The 25,477-nt window shown below is 29.8% G+C and overlaps 1 protein-coding gene across 1 annotated transcript in view; it reads right to left on the bottom strand.

The window, feature by feature from the left end:
• LOC131841284 (complexin) overlaps window positions 1-25,477 on the bottom strand; it is a 251,693-nt gene that overhangs the window by 96,099 nt on the left and 130,117 nt on the right. The gene's annotated exons all lie outside the window — the stretch shown is intronic.

The raw sequence follows: 25,477 nt of genomic DNA, 5'->3' as shown, positions 1-25,477 counted from the left end.
TGCGAAAAAACAAATGCGTGGAACAAAAAGATTTTTACGTTAAGTAATTGTGATAAATAAATACAGTATTGCTAACATTAACATACTATATTGATATTCTTTTCCGTATATAGTAAATAAACTTCACAATCACCTTATAAAGATGGTATTAAAAACATATCTTTTTTTATGTAATCGTTTTTTATGGAATTATTAACTCTAATATGATGGTAAGCATGACCGTCGCCTACATATCTACATGAACAGAACTTCCGAGATTACGTTACGGACATGCGCTGCCATTTCATGGGTATGATATCGTGCCACTTTTTCTATAATTTTTGTTTTAGATAGACCTGGGTAATAAACAGTTATATTATTTTTAGTTTACAAGAACATGTTAGTCTTACTTAAGACTTCGGTAAACGTTAATATGTAAAATTGTTTTAGTTCCTGTATGCAAGCTTTAACAACTGTAAAATGTAATGTCAATCTAAACACAAAAACCTTTTCAATTGCACGCCACCTACATTTCCTACAAAAGAAAGCAATTTTATAGAATCGTAAAAAGAAGTTATTTTCCAATTCAGTACTACAGGTAAATTAGGGCGATTAAAAAGTGATTAATTCTGATAAAGATTACCTGTATTTAATGGAGGATCAAAGCTTAAGCCTTCAGATAAGAAAACCTTTTTCTTTCCTTAACAATTTCATGGTTGAGCATTTGTCACGTCTCACTTGAAGTTGAAAAGAGAACTAACGAACGATAGAAATATTTTTGACTTTTCTTTTGACTCAAAAATGATCAGACCATAAAATGTTTTTACAAGTTTTTTGTCCTTTTAGACGACGATTTGTGCATTTATAATGCGGATAATGAGACTGAGTTTATATTTCAAATTATAATTTATTAAGTTAAGCCAACTTTATTTATACATTTTTGTTAAAAATTGCTGAGTAAAATTCCTATGCATTATTTTATATGCTGGAGAGATTTTTACTAAATTACACACAGATGAACAACAACAGATAAATAATAATAAGTAAATATATACTATATATACTTAAATCGATCGATCGAATACGATGTAAGGTATAGTAAACGCTTAACTCTCACTCTAACAAACAAGCTATAATAAATCTTTTTGAATTTATAATGCAATATTTAATGTAACATATTATTTCACAGACAAAAAATTATATCATTAGAAAATTAGTATGAGACCAATAAAGTAGGAAAAACATTAAAATATAAATGACTAAAATTGGTATCAAAATCTGTTCAGAAACATAAGGTATAGTAATAATATACAGTCTGAATTAGAATCTTCGTTATCTTAGTTTTTAAAAACTAATACAACAATAATGTATTTAGATACAAAACTTTACTACCGACGCCAACCGACGTTCCCATTTCATACAAACTCATGACGATTTAAAAGTGTAAAATTTTAACTTCCTCCATTACAATATCTCTATGCTAAATCTCAACTGCACTAAATCAGTTTTATGGACACTTTATGACCTTCCAAGTACGATGAATTTCATATCGCCCGAGGTCGCAATTCAGCACTCAGCTTCACTACTTAACCAATTTTATTCGTTAAATTACTAATAGTTTGACTAAAGTTATTCGATTCTCTTCCGGAGTTTTCCCGGGTATTATTTAATTATTAATGAGAAGATAGTTCTATCTGAGATTAATTTTTAATAATTATCTTATTTGAATTTCGTTTTCTTTATTTGTAACGAGGTGAAAACTATCTGTTTGTTAAGTAAGTTCATTTAAAAAGTTAACATACATTATACATAACATTATAGGTTATGGAATACGCCTAGGAGCAAAATAGGACAATCAAAAGGCGAATTATTTTTGTCAATATTCTTCAATAGGCCATTTGCTATAACAATTAATATTAGCGACTGCCCAATTGTGAAAATTATACCATAATTAATTTAACATTCATTAAAACTTTAAACATATAATACCTATTAAAGACAAACAACATTAATCTATTCTCAATTTGACCACAGTCTTTAACGGTAAACAAAAAGTATATATGCGTGTGTGTGTGTGTGTCTAATAAATGGTAGTGTGTGTCATTTTTTTTATTGATTAAATGTATTTTTAATGCTTATTTTGATTGCATACCAATGAAGTAAGATTAGCTCTAGAGACATAAACTTATCATGTGACGCCCGCGACACAACCTATTTGTTGCCATTCTGGAGGACTCATGTAATGCTTCTTATTCTGTAATTTTACTGCCTTATCTCAACCGAAAAAGTTTACAAATCAAGTTGCTTGGGAGCTGAAGTAGGTACATAAAAAGTACCAATGCTGTCTGCATTATACAAAATCTTCTTCAGTAAGGCAATATTAGATTAATTTTTAATTTAACTACAAGCGATTCAAATTATTCAATATCGTTGAATTAACTGCAGCAAATTCAATAAATCTTAGAAGCGACATCTTTCGGTAAGATTGCGAACTTTGAAGCAGACAGGGGTGAAAGATAGTTAAGGCGGGCTGCCGTGATGGCGCTAGTAAGCCTCGACGCGGTTTCCATGACAACAAGAGATCAGTTTAGTTATGAATAAAGATTATGTTTCCTTTTAAACTGTAAGTTTCACTTATTACCTACCTATCTGCAAATTGTATGTGTCCACGGTAAATCCTTGAGTAAATCAAGTAACATATGAGGTATATTACGTAAACTATTTAATATACATACACATCTTAAAATTAAATATTATATACGTCCTAAAACTTTATATAATAGATAGATTTCGATAATCAACAATCTATTTTTATAGTTGCGATTGACTAAGTATATGATATAGAGTGCATAATCAAGTAGTAAATATAATTTAGATTTTATTAGTGTTAGTACATTATAGTGGACTAATAACATCATTGAAATTAAATGCTAGCCTGAAAAAAATATTGCAGATATCTTAACGAAATATGTAGCGGGTATTAAATTTAAGATAGGTAATTGTGACTCAAATATTAGAAAAACATTCAGTTAAGAGCATAGACCCAATTTTAGTAATTAATATTAACTAAATTTTATTTTAGAATTTTCTTGCTACCACTGTTTATTTTCGTGCTAATTATTACGGCATATTGATGATAATAAAAAGTATAATCCATAATTTTTAAAATTAGGGCTATGCCTTAGTAACAGTAGTGACGCAAAATTTTACGGCTCTGATGAAACAATTAGAGAATAAATTATAGCGTTAGCTGTCTATATATAATCCGCGGTATTAGGCGACGATGCGGTTCAAATACTACTCAGTGGAGTCTAGATAGAAATAGCAATAATTACATTTATATTTTCAATATAACAGTGAGGGAGTAAACTGTATATTTCATAAAAAGTGGTAACCGACTCTACATTTAGTTACTATGTCTGTAGTTTGACAAAATTTATTCATTTATTAAATTAAAACCCTCTCTTAGAGGAAAACCATGCTATTCATCAAAGTAATGTTACCACTAATTAAAAAGTGTCTCCCTAAATTTCTGGAAACATTGATTAATTAACAGAGTGAAGGGAAAGTCGAAGCCGAAGGAGGTTTTTTAGTGATGTTTTTTTGATTTATAGCTAAAGTAAAGAAATTACTATTATTAGGACCAGGCTTAAGTATATAATTTATAGGAGCACTCTTTGAAGAATTTACATGGAGACTTATATATATATTTATGTAGGATTTTTATTATTGTTTTCTTCTAAATTAATCCTGCTAGGTTGTATCCTGCTTTAGAGAAATCATACACATTTTTTAATGTTCGTTATATTGCTTTTTTTATTGAGAGAATGATACCTACATTATCATTCTTTCAATAAAAAAAGGATACTTTAAAACCGTAGAGCATATCTATTTATTCTTCAGTTACAGAAAACGTCGTTAAAATATTCAGAACCCATTTGAGTTCTTATTCCAAAATTTATGAGCACCAACATTATAAGTTAGTACTTTCTTTACCTATATGATTTCTTAATATTAATAAGATTACACATAAAAAAAGTAACTTTATGTCAAAAAAGTTTCTAAGGGTATAAAATCTCGTTATCCAAAATAATGTTTGTTTACATTTAAAATTTTACGACAGTTTTGCGACAAAGGCATAAACGGAATCTACAGCTATAAAAAATGAATAAAAAGTTTTAAAACTTTTTTAACGAGCATAATCCCTTTATAATAACAGAATGTTAAATATTAAACTGCAGATAAAGCAATTCTATTGCAATGCCCATTGTTTTAGATTGTATTGTGTACGGAACGAGTAAAAACCGGCGTGTTCTAAATGCATTCATAGTGTGTCACAGCTGTTTTGCTTATCAAATTCTTTTCAAACTATAAATGATTTAAAAAAATAATATTGTTAACCACTTTTATATTTATATGGAATTTCTAATAAGCTGACGGTATCCGTACGTACGGTTAGTGGTAGCCACGAGGATCAGGTCATCCTGTTCCATCATAGTACTCCTCATTCGTTGTCATTCTTGAGGAATTAGTTGTCCAAAGTCCCCTGATATATTTTTTGTGACCGCCAATAGATCCGCGACCAGGGTTCTTATTTTGAAGTTCACAAAAATTTTATCTACCACAATAACCCTAATTAGATATAGTATAAAAAATTTAATACAACTATAACAGTAAGAAAAAGAAAGAGGTAATGAGATAGGAATTTTTTTACATGTATATGTACGATATCAATACTAATACACAATAAATTAGTTAATTTTTAATCTTAACTCAAGTATTGAATGAGATTTATAGCAAAACATCCCTTAAAGTGTTTTTAAGATCATTTGCCATTAGTTTTTAACTAGGAATGTCGTTTGCTTCGTATTGGGTAAATGGCTGTAACGGTGACGATCGTTAAAATGTCGTTAGAAAAGTATTTGCAAGGATTTACACTTTTCCGTTGAAGTCAGAATACATCTCAGGTCATTTGATTTGATTGATCTATGCATCCACTATGAGTCGATGATTCATGATATTAGTATTTATTAGCATTAGATTTCATAATTAAAAAAGACTTTTATTCGGATTCTCTAATTAGGGTATGTTTATCGCGGTAGAGTCGTTCACAATAGTCCGAGGTGAGCTTACCTATTTCTGCCATCAACCAGCTTGCTGCTTTGTTTCGATACTGACTTGCCAGTTGTACCAAATAGAATAAATAACAGTTTATCAAAACGTTAATAATAATTACTAGTATGCGTACCTAATTTTTAACAATTATATATAAAGTTTAAAAAACTCGGTTTCTACACTCCGGAGTCGTAATTCTGTCTGTCTGTCGTAATTTTCAGTCTGTTAGTAGTAATCCTGGTATATCGATCGAGAGCCCATAAATGTATATGGTCCCATTAGTTAGATGATACTATTGCAGTTTAAGTGTCGAGTAAGCAGTTACTGGTTCATTAACAATGATTTACGTATACCGATATTGCGTTCTGTTAATTATAAATGATTGACTGACAGCCTTAAGTAATGAGCCGGTTTTATAGGATAACAAGTCGCTCGTCCTGGCTTCACCCGGGTGCTTAATTTTCGATGGGTAATTTTCACCAAATGTTGTTATACCAGGGCATATGTATAGTTGAATATTTATTTTTTAAAGCCGATGTATAATATCAAGTTTCCAATAAGAATGAACAATGTGTTGAAGTAGAGTAGTAATATATTATTATTATTATATGGTTATAAAAAGTAAGTACTCTTCCAAATAAATTTAAAAGTTAAATTAGTACTCTTCGAATAAATTTAAAAGTTGACAATTTTAGCTACGATCTTAGCTAAAAAGTTACCGAAGCTACTCTCTGTAGACTATGACGCAAAGTAAAATTAGTTTGAATTTTCTTTCTATTTTTAACTTACTTGGATACTATATATAACTAGGTATATATCACTAATACTATATATGTATAACTAGTCGCCTGTTCGATTCTCGCGTGGTACCAGTATTCGTGTTTATGAATATGATTGTATTATACACTTTTTTTAATTAATAATTTTTATTATACCTAATGCATACCTCGTACTTACTCCAGGTTATAGCTGATAATCAGTGTTAGCTCCTTGTACAAAAAAACCATACTGAACTATGGCTTTTTTGCGCTGCTGGTTCTCACAGAACCACCACAACAAACGTACACTCATTGTGTGTTATTAGATAACACTGGATTCACTTGATATTTTTTTATTTTGATATCGTTAGTTATATTTATTATCTTTATATATTATTTTGTTGTATGTGTACTGAAACTCTAAATAAATGATTTATCGTGTATCTAATTATAGATGTCTTGTTATATTTTATGTCTGTAAGACATTTTAACATATTTATGTTTATTTTTATATTTACTTTAAAGAGTATGATTATATGAACATATGCACACCAAAAAATTTTTGAGTGTTTCTAATAATTATCTAATACTCATATTACAAGCTCTACTTAGTTTGGTAATAGATGGTGCCGTGTAAATTGTACTGAGTTAGTATTATTATTATATACTTATATTAACATAACACATACATACATAACGGAACTAGATCCCAACGTAACTGCATCCGACGCTCTTAAATAACATTTCACTGGGTGACAACGAAAAGCTGGCATTTTTTGCGGGCACAAAGTGACGGCTGGTGTTTTGTGAATTCTCTAGGGCTGCCGACTTTTTGTTCTACTTTAATATTACGGTTTTTGTGTTGCGTACGAAACTAGAAAAAATGAAACTGTGACTGACTGTCGGAAGATTTCTATATTATAATTCTTTCTATATTCATGTTATAAATATCTATGTGAATGTATGTCTCTACTTGTTACGTTTGAACTACTAAACATTAGAACAAATTTTATTAAAAAAATACTAGGACGGACATAGGCTATATTTTGTATCAAAAATATTGGATAGATAATCAAATAGTGGATGAAAATGTATGCAAACAAAGTAAATATTTCTTATAAAATTATTAAGATTTAATATTAAATATGTTCAGTAAGCTTGTTGTATTGGCTAAAGTTGTATGTAAATATATATTTAAGAAGTAAATATAAGTATGGACCCCATCCTTTTTCCCGGAACATATATTACACAAATAAAAATGTAACTCTTCTCTTAAAACCTTTTACTGAGGGTCTTAATGTACGTAGTCCGACCACGGATAGTGATTGAATAGATAGAATTCGTGTTTGTTTAATTGTGCGTTAGTATCTATGTATATTACCGATTTACCCGAAGTTTACTCGATGATGAAACAATACGTATTATGGAAAGCTTTACTTAAAATTAACTATTTGTTTTATTCCAAACAATCACAAACAATAAATTTATATAGACACAAAGTCGCAGACTCATCTAAAGTAAAAATATACAAATAACAAAAGTTGTCGCATCCCTGTGAAACTTAGACACAATATTAAAAGTCATATTGTTCACTGTATACAACGACAATTCTAAGGAATGACATCCCTAGTTGGCTCGGGGAATTGGGTCAACTGACTGCTGAGTGACGCGTGTCGGGTATCAATACATAACTTTAAACGTGTTTGCGTATGTACATGTGTTGTATGTTTGCAATATATGGAGTATAACAGCAATCTCTTCTTTTATATAACTTGAAGCCGCACCGCGACGAATATTCGTTCTATGAAATCCGACTCTTTAAAATTAATGATGATAAAATTGATTTTCTTTTGTTTAAATTAAATGTTGCGTACAACTGAGATGGTGACCCTGATTTCATGCTCATCCTATTATCCTGAACCTAGCGCCCGCTTTGGTGTACCTTTAACGTAGGCGGGTGCTGTAGTCCACCATTCAAACAAAAATATGACTCCATCTACAATAGCAGCGTTACATCAAACTCAAAGATAAAATTTATTACTATCAATTTTTAAACTGACAGTCGAGCAACTGTGTTATCGAGGTGTAATGATGGGTAACGAAATGGAAAATATGATAGCATATTACGACCAGCGCTTGCTGACCCAGCGATAGCGTAGGTCATTACGATGGAATGAGGGGTTAACATTAGCATTTATATAGCACAATCACGACTTGCCAGATAAAATTCTGCATTGCATTTTAGCAAAAATGGCGAGTAGTACGGTCTGAACTAAGATAACGAAAGTGCCCTACTCGATTGGTATTCCAGTACAGCTGTTACTTTCGGTTTCTTCTATACTGCTGATCTTCCATTGTTGTGAGACCTTCAAAGATTCCTAGTCCAAAAAGGTTTATGTTTATAATGCTAGTTATCTCAGCCGTGTGTTGATACAGGTCTATTAATGAGTTTGGAATAATCTGTATATGTATTTAATTTACCATTTTACTATACTCTTATCTTCTAAATTTAAATTACATATAGGTACCTCTAATATTTTCATGCATATATCATTAATATTTTATGATTCTGACGAATTAGGTTTTATTCGGCCTATGCTTTCTAGCAAAATGAATGATAGTAATTCTGAAAATAAAAGAAGACAAGAAATGAAACGAATGAGAGAACAAAGTACATTTAAATAAATATAGATTATACTATAAATAAATATACACTAGATCGATATAATAGAGGTAATTTCATTATGAATATTATATACCTAATAGAAGTTTCTTTTTCCAAGATTTTCTCAATAGCTTATTGGATTTAATGATGCTAAAAGAATACCGAAGAAAAACCCCTTTCATAATTTTGGTATTTCATATGTAAAATAAATTTGTAATATTTCTACATTAGTGAAATGTTAGGTATAAATTTTCTCTTTCATAAAATTTGTGAGATAAAATAAAAAAAATAAATAAAAAGTCTTTTGTTTCCGATTTAACAAGAATATTATAATATTTTGAGCATTTAAATATTTACATAAATAATATTATTTTATGTAAATAAATTTTAATAAGTTCATATTCAATAATAATTTTATTATTATTACAATGAATTTCTATTTTGGATATTCATTCGCACAGAAACACTATTTTTTTTTAATAATGATATGAAATTTCTTTGAAATAATATGCTAAGATACGTATTCAATTTGAATCTGAGAGATCCATCTTTATTCATAGAGATAAAGTTACACAAACAAATAAGTAAAAAGCCAGAGCACTCAATTCCACAATGCTTAACTGAAGTAGCATTCAGTAAATACCTACTTAGAACTTTCATTGAGTTCAATTTGAAAATTCCAATATGGATAAGAGATTGTGAAGCAAGGAATCTTCTCAGTCTAGCAACTGACTAAAATCTCGCTATATAACAGTATTATAAAGTAAAAGCCTTTCTCTTGCTATAGTCAAATTGAATGAGGATTCATAGAATACAGTGACTTCTTTGTTCTGAATTGTTATAACTATATGTAACGAAAGCTAGAGAGTTTACATAACAAATATCTGCATGCTAGGTCATTGATTAATTATTCAAATTCAAATTCAAATTCAAAAATCATTTATTCATGTAGGACATTTTAGCCGCTTATGAACGTCAAATTTTTACATTATAATTTTATTTTTTTCCCTACCGTCCAGTTCGGTATATAGATCCAATTGAGAAGAACTGGCAAGAAACTCAATTGCATTACTTTTTTTTTAAAGCCAGATTATTTACAATGTATATTTATATAGGTGTCTATGTCTAACATTAAATGAAAATTCAGTGCATGAACAACTATTGCCACGCACACTCGTCATTCAGGTAATCGTTTAGTGAGTAATAGGCTTTGCTCAGTAAATATGATTTAACAGATGTTTTGAATTTGTTTAAGGGTAATTCCAACATATCCTTTGGTATCTTATTGTAAATTTTTATACCTATTCCCATAAAAGACCTATTAACTTTTTCTAAACGATACTTGGGGACAGCAAGTTTGTCTTTAAATCTTGTATTAATATTATGAATATTGCTGTTTTTTGGAAATAAGTCAAGATTTTTATGAACATATAGGATATTTGAATATATAAATTGAGAAGCAACGGTGAGAATATTTGCCTCTTTGAATTTCTCTCTTAATGAGTCACGACTCTTCATACAGTAGATCGCTCGAACGGCACGTTTTTGTAATATGAATATATTTTTAATATCTGCCGCTTTTCCCCATAGTAATATTCCATAAGAGAGTAAACTATGAAAATAACTAAAATAGACTAATCTAGCAGTATCAGTATCAGTGTACTGTCTAACCTTACGCACGGCAAAAGCTGCTGAACTTAGTTTCGCTGCAAGGCTTTGAATTTGTGCACCCCATTGTGTTTTATTATCTAGTGTGATTCCTAGAAAGACAGTAGATTCTATAAATTCGAGAGATTCGTCATTTAATTTAATATTGCAATTAGTATTAAAACTTTTAGACAGAGAGAAATTAACACATTTTGTTTTTTTAGCGTTTGACATAAGATTGTTAGTTGTAAACCAGTGCAGGAGACGCCGCAAAGCACTATTTACATCGTCATAATTATTAGTCATTCTATTAACTAATTAATAAATAATTCTATTAATTATAATAATTCTATCCTCTGTAATAACGAAGGATTTAATGATGTTAAATCTAGTTATTACGAGTATCATAATCTGGGTTAGTATTTTATTCAAATCTGACTAATAAAGGAAATACTGAGAAAATTAGCACATGTAGATAATAAAATTAGTACCAACAGTGTACGTGGCTCGCATTTTAAACAAGTTCTTAAGTTTACGGCGGCTTCCTGACCTTGCAAACACTCATTTATAGTCTTTTATAATAATACTTTCTTAAAATACTATAAAGGAGTACCTATATATGTGTATATTATAAAGTATGGACGCATCTATAATAAACAGTATCAATAAATATTTATCGTTATTTCTAATTTCATATAAAAATTCGATATACGAAAACATAACCGATTTTTTTCTATACATATATCATATAACAATTATGCCAAATGAAATCACATATCATTTACATACAATATCCACATGCATAGATTTCTTTTCAGATTAGTTTTCTGCCATCTCTTTTTCGCCAACTCGATTCCTAGAAGATAGAAAACGACAGGAAAAATCAAAGATTGATTGTGGCTTCACCTGCAATTTATGTGTTTTAAATATTTTGGATCCGAACGATTTCTGCTAAATTCACAAAGAAAAAAGGCCTTTGCTACGTACACAATACGAATTGTTTACAGTATTGCATACAATTTTGTATCTAACAGCGCAGGTGATACTGCAAGAGAAATGATCTTTATTTCTATTACGTTACAGTATGCTTTGGCTTATATTATAGGATATTTGCTTTTGATGTTATCATTTCCCGGGGATGGAAAAATCGGAAAAATGATTTAGGTTAGTATCCGGACTGTCGAGATATTACGCATGGCTGTGGTTGAAGTGAAGAAAATAGAAATTCATACTACAGTCAAAATAATGTATCTAATAAATTTATACTAATACGAGTATGATGTGTTATGAAGAAAGTAAACCAGGGCACCGAATTGAGAAATTGTTTAATATTTTGTAAATTATATTATTCCAAAGTAAGATACCAGTAGGTTAAATATATTCATAACACATAAAGTTATGAGAACCCAGACGAAGCAAGGGAGGGAGGGCTATCAGTTAAAACGGAAACATTATTTTTATGACTAAACTATTGAACTAAGAATCTGAAAAATATAAATCGTTCACGGTGATTTAAAATTTTTTTTGCGTTGAAAGTAATTAAATGTATTGAAATATAAAATAGTATTATTTTTCTTCTTACTCTTATTAGTAACTTTTATAACACGAACATATTTATTAATTAACTACCCGTTACTTCATCCTCGTGAATTTATTAGGATGGTATTATTATTTTTACATACTTAAATTCAGTTTTGTTTGTAAAAAAATAATGAAATACTTTTTTCCGTCATTAGAACAGAGAATAAGCTGACCATTTGTACACCTGACAAAAATTGATAAGGATCACTTACTATCATATATATACATATATGTTCACATCAATTATTTGCGTGAATTATCGACAAAGGACGTCGCATCATATTCTGTAATGTTCTTTCTATTATATGTCTATACGTTCATTTTAATACTAAAAACTCAGAGCTCCACACAAATTAAATATCATGTGTCATTTAGCATTTATCTCTTAGAATTTATAAATAGCGTTTAGATACGCTTTTGATTTACTCAATAGATTATTAATGAAAATTAATTACACTTTTTTTTTTTATTTAAATAACAAAAGGAAATCTAATGTTGAATAATGAAGACAATGGAATAGAAAAGTAATTCTAGTCAGTATTTGTGTGGTACAAAATGAATTCTCTTAATTTCTATAGGTCCTGAATATCTGAAATGTAGGTCATCGATGCGGACATAATAGTTACGAAGAACAATAGGAAGCATTTGCAATGAAAAGGAGAGATAGGTCCATAACTTATGTGATTTATGCTTCAACTCTAGATATTATTCGCACGAGCTTCCTACAATTACATAAAATTAAATAATAATACGACTTTGTCAAAATATAAGTTATATCATTATTATTATTAAATATTGCTTAACAATTTTCTTTTATCCACATATCATACTTTATCTGCTGTTAAAATGAAACTATCTACTACTATCTATCAATACATTTTTACTATGAATATACTGTTTTTAAATTAAGAAAAGAATATGGAAATAATATACAAAACAGTTAAATAGTAAAAATAGGCACAATATTTTGACGTTTGTTATGAATTACTATACATATTATTTAAAAATTGTTAAAAGTATTATCTTACTATTTAAATAATTGGATTGTTAAAAATGCTGTATATACGGAGGCAATTTATAATGAGATGGACCTATCTGATAGTAAGTTGGCACCAATATATTACATAAAGAGCAGCAAGGACATCACGTCGTCATGTGACGCTCGAAGTACCAATCTTGCGTTGCTATATCGGAGGACTAAGATGTCATGACTTTGTACAAAATCTATCTCTGGTATCCATTGTTCCACTTATATTATAATGAGATGCAATTGAAATAATTTCACCACCTACAAACGTTTCAACCTTTGTAAGCCATTCCGTGCATGAAAAGGGAAAAATTTAGAATAATAATAACATTGTGACAGCATAATTATAGTTAATCAAAAACTCCAAAACCTAACAAAAACCATTTTTATTTTAATGTATCCATAACGACATTATCTTTGTCTTTGATGAAATATCATCGTTTCTAATATAAAAAAGATATTAATCTCTCGCCGACATCTAAATTGGTGCCGAAAATGAAAAGAATACGACACCCCATTGGGATTTCAATAAAATGCGGTTCTTTTGTGGATGTACCAGAAAATGGGAGATTTATTTAAATTGAAATTAAATTAAAGTAAAATTGAGCCACTATATTACTAAATTATTATGTATTACTACGATAATACCTATTAATCACGGTTATATTTACACCAATTGTGTAATTCTTAAACTAGAATATTAATGAAACTGATGATTATATTACATTGTCATGTTGATATTTTTTTATTTTAGAGGCTGGTAAGGAGCATTCTAGGACAGTCTCTCGATTACATCGTTATGCATGTTTTGTTAAGAGTGATATGAAACGTATAAAAAAACTAATATTCATATATTAAGAGATACTTTTATTTGTATTCTATTGTAAACAACAAATATATCTAATAGTCTTTTACATACATCTTATCGTTTCCTTTAGCGTAGTAGTACCATAAATAAATATTTGTTTTATCTAAGTTCCTATACATTTTACGATAAAGAAACCTGCATTAGAAAATAATGGTCTTATTGCAACATACACAAAGCTATATCCACATTGTGTGGTAACGCCTGCAATGCGCCAATATGATTTGTCGCCTGTCATTATTCCAACATCAATATGTCACGCGATGTGTAGACATATTACTCTACCGTTGTACACACTATCGCTGCCAGTAATTGCTTGTAAGTGTCAAGACGTGTTTGTTGTTGTTTGTGAGAAATTCTAAGTTATATACAGCATGGCCCATTTCTATTGTACAAAAACTAGCTTTGCACGCGACTTCGTGTATGCATTCATTTGTGCCATTTATCTATATATACATAGTAGGTATAAAACAAAGTCGCCGCTGCAATCTGTTTGCTAATATTATATCTTTTAAATTACGCAACGCATTTTAATGCAGCTTTCAGCAATAGATAGAGTAATACAAGAGGAAGGTTTATACGTATAATACATGCGTGTTTTAGTACAGAACAAGCCGAGAAATTTAAAGATTTGTAATGAATCCGTGATAAGCCGGGAGGGGTCGCTAGTTGACGATAAATGAAATATATTTGACGCCATCTATTATTTTGTTGTTAAACTAGTCGAAACCCGCGACTTCGCGCGCATGTCGAGACGCCATCTACTATGGCAGCCAAAGGAATTGTCTTTCGATTAATACCAATAGATGGCGTCTACAAATTTAAACGCGATGCTATTGTTGTACAAATAACTACCGATCCGCCCCGGTTTCGCATGGATGCATTACAAATCTTTGAATATCTCAGCCTTTTCTTTACTATTATACGCATGTATTATACTTATAAACACTTCTCCTGAATGACTCGTATCTATTCATGAGAACTGCATCAAAATCCGTTGCGTAAATTAAAAGGCACAAACGAACAGACTGTGGCGTTGATTTTGTTTTATACTATGTAAAGAAGCATCTGTACAACGCTATCTATTATTTTATTAACAAATTAATAAAATAAGTAGGTGGTATATAAAAAATATTAACAAAAACAATAATTTCACATAAAGTTTAACCCATGTTTAATGATATATTCTGGGAAAAAAATATTTTGATTTCTACAGATGTTTTTACGTGAAACCTTAACATAAACAAACAAACGGTTTTCGCCTCGTCGCTTAAGGATATACATTAATTTATAAAATTATAGACAGTCTGCAGAAAAATATTGACGAAAATATTCGTTATAGATCCTCCAAGATATATAGGTAATATGATGATATTCACAACACATGTAATAATCAATATTAATGTTCTCATGCTAATCTAATATGTAACAATTTGAAGTAATTGCTAATATTACGCACGTGAATCACACTAAATCTGTCAATAATATTATAATACAAATTATAATCTACGTACGAATTGATTAACATCAATTAGTTACAGCAATTAGTTCCTGAAGGCTACGCTACCTGTAACAAAAGAAGATGGAAATAAGGTTTCGTTAATTTAAATCACATATTTAGTACTTCAGTAACTACTTTTCGCTCGGTATCCTATTTTTCCTTTAAAATCGCTTCTCAAGGAAGGTATAAAAAAATAGGTTATGTAATTGTGGTACATATGTATATTTAAGACAAATTTTGTAGCTGATTTTATTTCTGATTATATAGTTATTGTTTAAAAGCATTGACGTTTTTTTAGTACATAAAAATGTGGTGTATCGGGAATACTCGCAGAGTACCGTGTAGTTTTTTTTATGACACAATGCGGAAAAGATCCTCATCCCTGGTGCGGAGAGTACGTGCCAGCACTAACAGCATGCCAGAGCATGATTGCGAGGAGGCTGGACTGAGCGTATGTTAATCATATGTATGCAATGGTATGGACAGGAATATTTTTTAATATTTTTGTCATTATTCTTTCTATGTGTAATCTGTGTCAAATATTAACTTAAAGAAAATTGTATTACCAACAAAATGTGCAAAGATAGGTATGAAATCAATAACTATTATTATTAAAAAGGAATAGTCAACCCATCTACTTTAATTTTATACAAATCGTATACGAGGCAGCTGTGAAGTATAATGTGATGAGGACGAAATCTGATCTCTATCTTACTAATTTAGTGCATTAGTTTCATGGAAAATCAAATGGAGCTTCAAAATTGTACGGAAAAGTGTAAAAATAGTATTAATAATCTCTATATAAAAGAATGTAAAATGAAAATTTGAGTTAATTTTCTTTATAACATTACTTTATTCGTGTGTTGCCTGGGCAAGCAGCTAGTATATATTATTATTAATATTATTACTTAGTCTATTTAATATTAGTAGTATTGGTTATATATATATGAGAATGGTATCAATTTTATTTTACATACCGTTGTCATCCCAAAATAAAACTTGTAAAAAGGTAAAGTTACGGATGAATTACCCGAGTCTGAGATAAATTGGATTGTGGGTATGTAAGCGTATGAAGAATTTGTTATATAAATGGTCGAGACAGTTGAGATCTTTTGTTATGGTAATTTCTTTATTGCTGTGTTCAAACGCAATGCCTTTGTATTTAATGCGATTTATGATATGAACAAACTGTTAAAAACATCCTGGCACAAATGATTTCATTTGTATAAATTTATTATCGCTTTACTCATAGACAAAAAAATCTCATCAAATACTACATTGTGAAAGTGAGTCTTTATATGTGGTATCTCTTAACGGCTTAACTGTAATAAAATCTATCAAAATGATATTAGGTACGTTATATTATCTTGGTAAATCAATACAAAGTTTTTATAGAATATATGTATGGATACAAAGTACAGTGTATTGTTTTATGGATGATAATGGAATATTTCACCCGCCTGCGCTAACGATATATACTGACAGAACATCAATGCAGAACGGTAGAATGAGTATCAGGTCGGTAAATCCATTGTGGTTTAAATTAGTTCATTTACTAGTTACATCAAACGTAGATATAGTAAATTACTATTTTCCATTACCAACTGCCTCTTGCTCCACTTATAGTGTAGTATATCAAATGCACGAATGTTGTAGAAACTAGTGAATAACATTGAAAATCAACAGCTACTGATTACTACAAAACAGGGGAAATCATCAAGTAGATTAATTTCAGATAATATTTTCCTTTCAATTAAAAGTAAATTTCATTTTAGAATTCAATTAAAAGTGTAATCGTTTATCGTGGTATGGGCATGGAATGCGTAGGAACACATCTTAAGGAAGGTGTTACATATGAATCTGGATGGTTATAAGGGCAGAGAAAGACCGAAAAAGAGATGGATGGACTGTGTGAAAGATGATATGGTAAGAAAGGAAGTAAATAACGCGATGACTGCGAACAGGGATGAATGGAAGAGAAAAACATATTATAAATGGGATAAGGAAGAAGTAGATGATGAATTTCCTTTCAATTAAATTGATATTTTATTTCACAATATGAACCAGCAGGAGCTTTGTTTGTTCCTAAAATTAATATAGATTTTGCATCCTTTTGTAATACAAATCATTTTATTTGCAGTATTGCGGACAATTCTGTTTAAACCCACGTTGTATTGGTTATGCCGTGTACACAGCCATAAATTTTTATTCTATATTATAACGGACATCTACGAGCGACTATTTCATTTTGAAATAGTGTAAGGGAAATGCATGCAATACACGAAACGTTTATCTGTAACAGAAGTGATAAAATTTTAATTGAAAACTGTAGATACAGATTGTAAACGAACATGCTTTGACAGAATCAGTTGCACCCAATTTATGCCATGTAATTCTTTGGCTCAAAATAGTATAAAAAAGCTACATTCATATATTTATAGTTATATATGTATGTTATTGATTTATTTGCGATCTCGTCTGCATTTTTAAGGAATATTTTCGTACTTGTGATACATTCTTCACGTCTTTTCACCCGTCTACTCATAAAAGAGTAACAAACATATATACACACTACCGTAGTTATAATATCTGTATGCCTAAAATAATTTAGTATAGGTACGTCAGAACAATACATTTTTTAATATATGTATTTCAGTTTGGTGATATCGTATTAATTTCCTTAATTTCAATATGTTTTTAGAGTTACCCGGAATTGTACTAATGATTATGAATGCAGAGCCTTATAAGCCGATATTACACGCAAAGGCTACGCCATTACGCCACACACAACACACACAATAGCTCTTTGTCTAATTAAACATAAATAAAAGAATTCCGTACAATAATCTCACCATAGAGAAAATAATAAATACATACGAAGTAATCCGGAAAACTGCTTTGACGCACCTGAAACATTTAAGGGGATTTCAGCGCGGCATTAACGAAACACCCGAGGTATTTTCATGACGAATATTCTGGTTATTTTAAAAATATTTTTTGCATAAACCTTAAAGCCACGGTAAAAAGTTTTTTGAATTTGTTTTCAATGTAAGCGTAGTTGTAATAATATTTCTCAGTTCAAAAATATTTCGGTTAATGTTTTTTATATTTTTAACCGGTATTAAATGTGATGTGGCTTACAATTTGATATTTGGAGTATACACTCTAGTTGCATATATGTACATGCAGCCTCTTTATATACACACGAAACATTTATTTCAATATTTTATTACTATTTTCTTAAAACGTGGATGTTCTATTTGTCTTCATTTTTTGTTTACTACTGTGGTAAATGACATGGCTTTTTTTATTTAAGTTGTATTCATTAGCTGACCGTCTGTTCGGGTTACAAACACTGATTAGACTATTTCCTTTTGACAAAATTGCTACAGCATATGCTGGTGGTCACTAATTCTCCTTAATTTGAATTAAAAATGAATAATTATTATTGTAAGCTAAAATATTTAATAATAATTCATATATGGTTGTACAATATATGAAAAGAATACAAGAGTTAGTCAGTCCTTGTTATCTCGAAAGCATTCCGAACTAACGGTAGATTTGACATATCATAAGAGTCTGTAATAGACCTACATGTTCATCTTTATCATTACCATCATCATTACAAATTTGGTGTCTAAGGTGTGTAGTCTTTGTATGTCAATTTATATTCGTGACTTACTATTTAGTGAGACAGAATCCAGCCTAAAACACTAATATATCGAACCAAAACACTTTGATAGACGACGGGAAGCTGGTCATGCTGCCACATTGGATTCAAATATACCCATGTAATTCGTTGGTATATCAAGTGGTCACCGCAATATCGGAAGTTGACAATGCCTCTGACTACTTCTTTTGTAACGGTATGTAAGGTATTGATTGAGTAATGTTACTAACAATATTTATTTCAGGTTCTCTAACTGTAAGTCTACTGTCATAATAAACCTGTGTACATACCCAATAATGTAATAGGTTTTTCTACGTATACCTATTGCAAATTCAAATGTGCAAGGAAGCAATACGAGTAAAATAGTAGGAAATTTCGACTTTCGGATTTTCAGACAGAATAATAATCAGTTCCGTTTGCACTAGCAGCGGCGTCCACGTGACTGTACTAATTTAAACTTTCTTGTACATCCCAATGGTATTCCTCAAAGGCAAAGACTCCTTTCAGTATATAATTTACGTGTTTAAATATGTATCCATCCATATATCCATAGAGATATTATTATTTATTATTAGATAGATATAGATATTTATTATTATTATGATTGTCTGCTATCCGCAATATGTGCAATATTATAATTTTTAAACTTAGTTTACTTACTTTAAATACAAATTTGTGAGGTTAATTTATAAATAGATATATATTATACATATATATATATAGTATAGATACCTAAAAAATTTACAGAGGAATTGTCCACATAGCATAACGACTGAAATGCCCACATTTAGCTCAGTTTGATAGAAGCACCACTATAATAATAATAATAATCTCAAGAGAATTCATACAGCGCCATCTAGACCCAAGTTAAGCTAGCTAAATTATGTTATGGGGTCTAGATAACTGATATATAAAGATATGTATTCTTTTCGTACATATTATACATAGAAAACACCCAGGCAAATACAAACAATCATACTCATGAATACAAATGTTTGTGTTTTGCGAGGAATCGATCCCGCAACCATCGGAAGTATGGCTCTGTGCTAAATCGCTAGACCTCTGAGACTGTCATATAGAAACAAAGAATTAAAAATAAAATATTAAGATTAAAAAGGCAATGTATCAACAAGATATCACCAACTTAAATGTCTACAGTACTTCATTAGCGAACCTTTGAATCATTGTCATGTCACAAAATCCGTCGCTTTTCAACGCCGAGCATTGTTGAGATAAGAAATTGCAAGTCTCTAGGGATTTGGGCGTTTTGTTCAATTTTGCATTGTGCTTGGGCATTGGGCAATTTATTCACAAGTACTTGCAAATGTTGTGGACTATGTACTGATTATAAACTGTCAAATTTAAAAATATTTCGACCATACATATTGACGACTACCTACTGTGTTGATTGCGTAAATAAAATCTTAGGTGTGATTATGAAATAAATTTAAAAAGCAACAGAAAACTGTTATTTTGTTTCTGGTGTTTTTACTTATTCATTCATAACAACATTTTAATTTGAAATAGGTTGGCATTTTCGTTATATGTCGATTAAGGAACAATTTATGAGAAAATGTTAATATCATATTCATCAATAAACTGTCTGAGTTTATAATGGGATAGAGGGGGACAAAGGGTTCACTTTCTGTGAAGAGTGAACTTTTGGGGGGTTGACTTTCATGTTATCTATATCAGGGCCATATGCTAAGCGAACAAAAAATAACGTAAGACTCATTCTGATGAGTCGAAATTAATTATTATGATATTCTGATTGGATTTACGAAAACTTTTTTGACGACAATTCATTTGTGAGGGCTAATCGTTATTATTATTACATATTATAAAACAAAGTCGCTGTCGCTGTCTGTCCCCATGTATTCTTAAATCTTTAAAATTGCGTAACGGATTTTGAAGCGGTTTTTTAAATAGATAGAGTCATTCAAGAGGAAGGTTAATATATATAATACATGTACTCCCGTGCGATGCATCCCGTGCATGTACCGCCGGGGCGAGTACCTAGTTATATTATATATTATCATGACGACATACCAATTTTAAACTGAATAAAAATTACAAAGGAGCGCATAAGTAACCATATCTATATTTATAATTCAAGGCCTCTGGTGTATAATTAAGATGATAAACTAAGAGTCCTAAAGGCCGGTAAAACCTCAAGGATGTTTCTATGAAAGTTATTACAGTACAATGGAAGACATTTATGCTTAATAATATATTTATTAAAAAATGTTACGTCGCTAGGTATTTTTTAATCATATATTTAAATAAAAATTAGATATTCCATTTTATTTAAATATTTTATTCAAACATGCTACTCATATAACTAATAAAAAAAAACAGAAAGGAAGACGTAGAGTAAAATATTGGGGAAAAAAATCGAGCTAATATTCTTGTATTTTATCCAGATATATATATATAAATATAATATTTATTGCACTTTTTAATACAGTTCTAAACTTAAATATATACAGAGTGAGTGAGTTATAATGTAATTTATAAAACAGCATTCTTCATATGTACTGAATTAAAACTGGTTCTTTTAACTGGTGATACATTTTACTTCCTAAAATTAATGAAATAATGTAATTGGTTCAGTTATAGCCATATAACTTCTTAGGGCAAAAAATGACAATAACGATGATTGTCAAATTGGAAAACTCCTTATTATTGGAAGTTACTCACACCCAGCTGTTAAATAAAATTAAAAATATGATAACAGTGTAGTCGAAATTGTACAAGATTCATAATTAGCTTACTTTTTCTAACAATGCATACAGGATGAGGGATAAAGCTATTCATTATATTACAAAATAAATTCCGCTTCGCACAGCTTTCGCTAATAACTTAAGTCGGCTATCCAATTTTCTACACCAGCACCTCGACATTTTAATAAAGAGCTATTATGGGACGCCGTTCAACGAGATCTTGAGGTATGTACAAAATAAAGGTTAAATCTATAAAAAATCTCAAATACATGTTGAACTTACAGAGTCAAGTTCTATATAAAATATATATATATTTAAATCTTCAAGTCGATATAAGTAGTGAATGTAGTTGTATAGTATATATGAGAACATTTATATAATGTATATTAATAAGTGGCAGCAAATTGCTAATTCCTTAATTGTACATATGTACAGTAAAAAGTATGATTTAAATTTTATTACTATTTTAGTAGTAGTCGTATATTTATCACTTTGTATATAATTGACAGTGTATACCCACATAGGTTATAAATTTTTAGTGGTAAATTATTCTGATTATTTGATCTGAGTATAAGCTATCATATATAACTGTAAAGTGTCATCAAAATCCATTCAGTAGTATTTTAACAAACATCCATCTATCATTCCGTACTAACAAATTTCACATTTATAATATTTTATACAAAAATCTAAAATTTAGACCTATATATCGCTCATTCCATTTGCGAACTAAGTACATACTTGACGTTAGTTGTTAAACAACAGAGCAACAGTAATTAATGCTCCATTTCACCCTATAGATACAAACCCTAAAAATCGTTCGGAGTTCGGATCGCTTACCGTATTTTAGATTTCTTATATCTCTATAAGTATGGATTTGTTGGATAATATTTATATGTACAGGTATTATTGTTTTATATTTCAGTTTCATTTAAACTATATATATATATACATATAAACGTGGAGATATATATTATTATATTAAGAATCCGTATATGGACTTATCTTGTAAAAAAAAAACCGGTGGGTTAAAAACATTTTCTATACTTTATCGACAGTGGATGACGCATAATCCAGTGTCGATAAAGTATAAAAAATGCTTACAGTTGTGAATATATTTCTTCCACATGTTACACACATTTCACACAATATAGATTTATTTGGGATCAACAATACGTATATTTTATCTATAAACCTAACTTATATATTAAAAATACTATATAAGTAGAATCTGGCCCTAAAGATAAACAAAAACCTAATTAAAACGATACTGTTAATAACTGGTTACAAATTTTGCAACACTAAATCATGATCTTTATTTTGTGGTGACTATAATAGAAATGCTCTTTCGCCAGCAGGTGGGCCATTGTATAAACTTTCTCTTTTATTATCTTCCATTGCTCTTTGACACTTTCAATTTTCGAGCCTTTTCAATTTTCATTCTATAGCTTTTGTGTCTGTCTTCTATATTAAAACCTGTACAATTTTGTATTGCTGTTATCCTTTATTATTTTTGTATTTTACTGTACTTATGTTATGGTACCTATGAGTTGATTATTACATAAAACTTCACGTCATATATTACTACTAAAGTGAGTTGGTTTTTTACGATTTAATCTTTAAGGATAAATAAGGATATTATCTATACCTAAATCTGCATTTAATAAATGTAATATATTTTTATATACGTCGAATTCTAAGTGGTTCTAGATAACCTTTATATAGACAGAAAACAATAGGTTCCAACTTACATAAATAAATGTGTATAATAAATTAGACAAAGACAGCTAAAATATTTATCATTTGTTCGAAAATAATTAATTTGAAACACGATACACACTGATTTATCTCGTACAAAAAAATGTCTAATTTGTAAATACGTACTGTGGCATAATAATAATAAATCAAGACAGGGAAATTGCTATTTAAAAATGTTCACAAATAACGGCGCAGTAATCCCCTTATTCATTCTTTTTGACATGAAAAATGACGACAAAGCAGATATCTATGTATTTTGTTCACTCCCTAAAGATTCTTAAATACTCTACTGTACGTCCTTATTAAATTTTAATTATACCCTTTGTCTTATTCTTTTTATTTTATTTTTAAAGTGTTGGTACTTATATTTATACGACTTCTTTTGCCTACCATTTTGAGATAATACATAGTATATATTCTTACATGTTGTACAATATTATTATGATTACTTGCTCGTTCAGATATTTAGCCGTAAAAAAATAACAGGCAACAAGCAAATAGATAGGAAGACACCTGTAATATAGGTATGGATTTCAGTTAGCAACAATTGGTTAAATTTTCAATTTTTTTTGGGTAGATCTATTTCTAATTTTATTGTTTAGTAACTTTTTTTTATTATACAGTTTACTCATACCAGTTTCTTATTTATTTATTCTTGAACGAAATAAGTGCAATGTTATTATATAGATACAACCTCTGCAAGGTTAAATATACAAAGTGAGTTCGTATTATAGAATACCATCAATATTGAAATTCTCGTCCCGGAATCTGGTATGCTTAATATACAATATTCAATATAGAATGCAACAAAAGTAATGAAAGAATTTATTGGATATGTACATAATTAACTACTTGTATCACGCAGTGCTACTAACCCACTTTAATCACTGATAAAGATTTCTATAGATGAAACAATTTTTAGAATCGGAAAAATATTTTCTAATTTAAAATATGTAGCACAAAATTTTTAGGTGTAATATTAGTTTCAATAAACTTCTTGACTTCTTATATATTTTCAGAATCGTTTTCATCATCTAAAAAATATTCTAATTTGCGATGAAATATTTTTTTACAACGCTCGACACTGTTTCGCCAGAAAGTTTAATTTCACGAATGTTATTATACCCGAATGTAATAACCTACCTCGGAATGTTTGCGCGGCTTACCGGAGTCTCAGATGATTTAGAAGGCCATTAAAGGGCGAAGTATCAAATGGGGCTTACATAGAAAACAGGACGCTATCTTTAATTTATGTATTTCACGGTTCGATAGAAATGCACCTTAGAAACATGTATTACGAAGTATGAAGAAAAAATACAATAAATTGTATGAGTGAGAACCTTTGAGTTTAAGTGGTATGTATAATAACATAGTTCTTAGTCCAATATAGGCATTCCCTACTTTTTATGTGATTATGGGTTAGAATAATATTTGGTTTTAACAGTATAATCTCTGAAGACTAGAATCTCTATTTGAATTAAGGTTAAATTCATCTTGGGTATTTCTTGGAGAATTGGTATGTATTGGGCTACCTCAGATGACTTCATGATCATCATATAAGTCTCCATTGGTGGGTCATCTACCATCTATCGCTAGTATAAACTAGGCGGTTTAACAATTCCAATATCATCAATAAAAAATAAATATGATTACTCGTACTCGTACGTACGAGTAACTCATTTTAATTACTCCTGTACACATGAATAAGAATACTCAACATCTCAGTCACATTTAACGGAACACATAAATAACAGAAAATAAATACAGAGAAGTTAAGTAATATTAACGAGTAAAGGGTGTTTTGGGGATTGTTTGAGTATCAAGTAGATAAATTTGAAGGATCAGTCGTACACAAAGCCTCCATGTGAAAGTCAGAATTAAACTTACGTACAGTCTTCTAGTTTCCATATCAAAGTCAGTTGTGGCCGTATAATAAAGTTCGACAATTTGCGACAGGTGCTGAGCTCTACAACTTGTATTACACAAGGGTTATAATGACAACGTAATTATGAAAAGTTTGTTTTTAAATTATCGTCTCGAGACCACTGCAAATACGAGTATAATGACTTCATTGTACAACTTTGACAAGAACAACTCGGAACGAATTATGATGACTATTTTTGGTATCAATAAAATTATCCGACGCATACTAATTTTGCTATGTTCAATAATGTTTCTATAGTGAGAC

Source organism: Achroia grisella, unplaced genomic scaffold (genome assembly GCF_030625045.1).
Source record: "Achroia grisella isolate CSIRO2021 unplaced genomic scaffold, CSIRO_AGI_Agris_v1 utg1576, whole genome shotgun sequence".
Taxonomy (NCBI): Eukaryota; Metazoa; Arthropoda; class Insecta; order Lepidoptera; family Pyralidae; genus Achroia; species Achroia grisella.
Note: the sequence above shows the minus strand (reverse complement) of the source record. Positions and strands in the feature narration are given on the sequence as shown.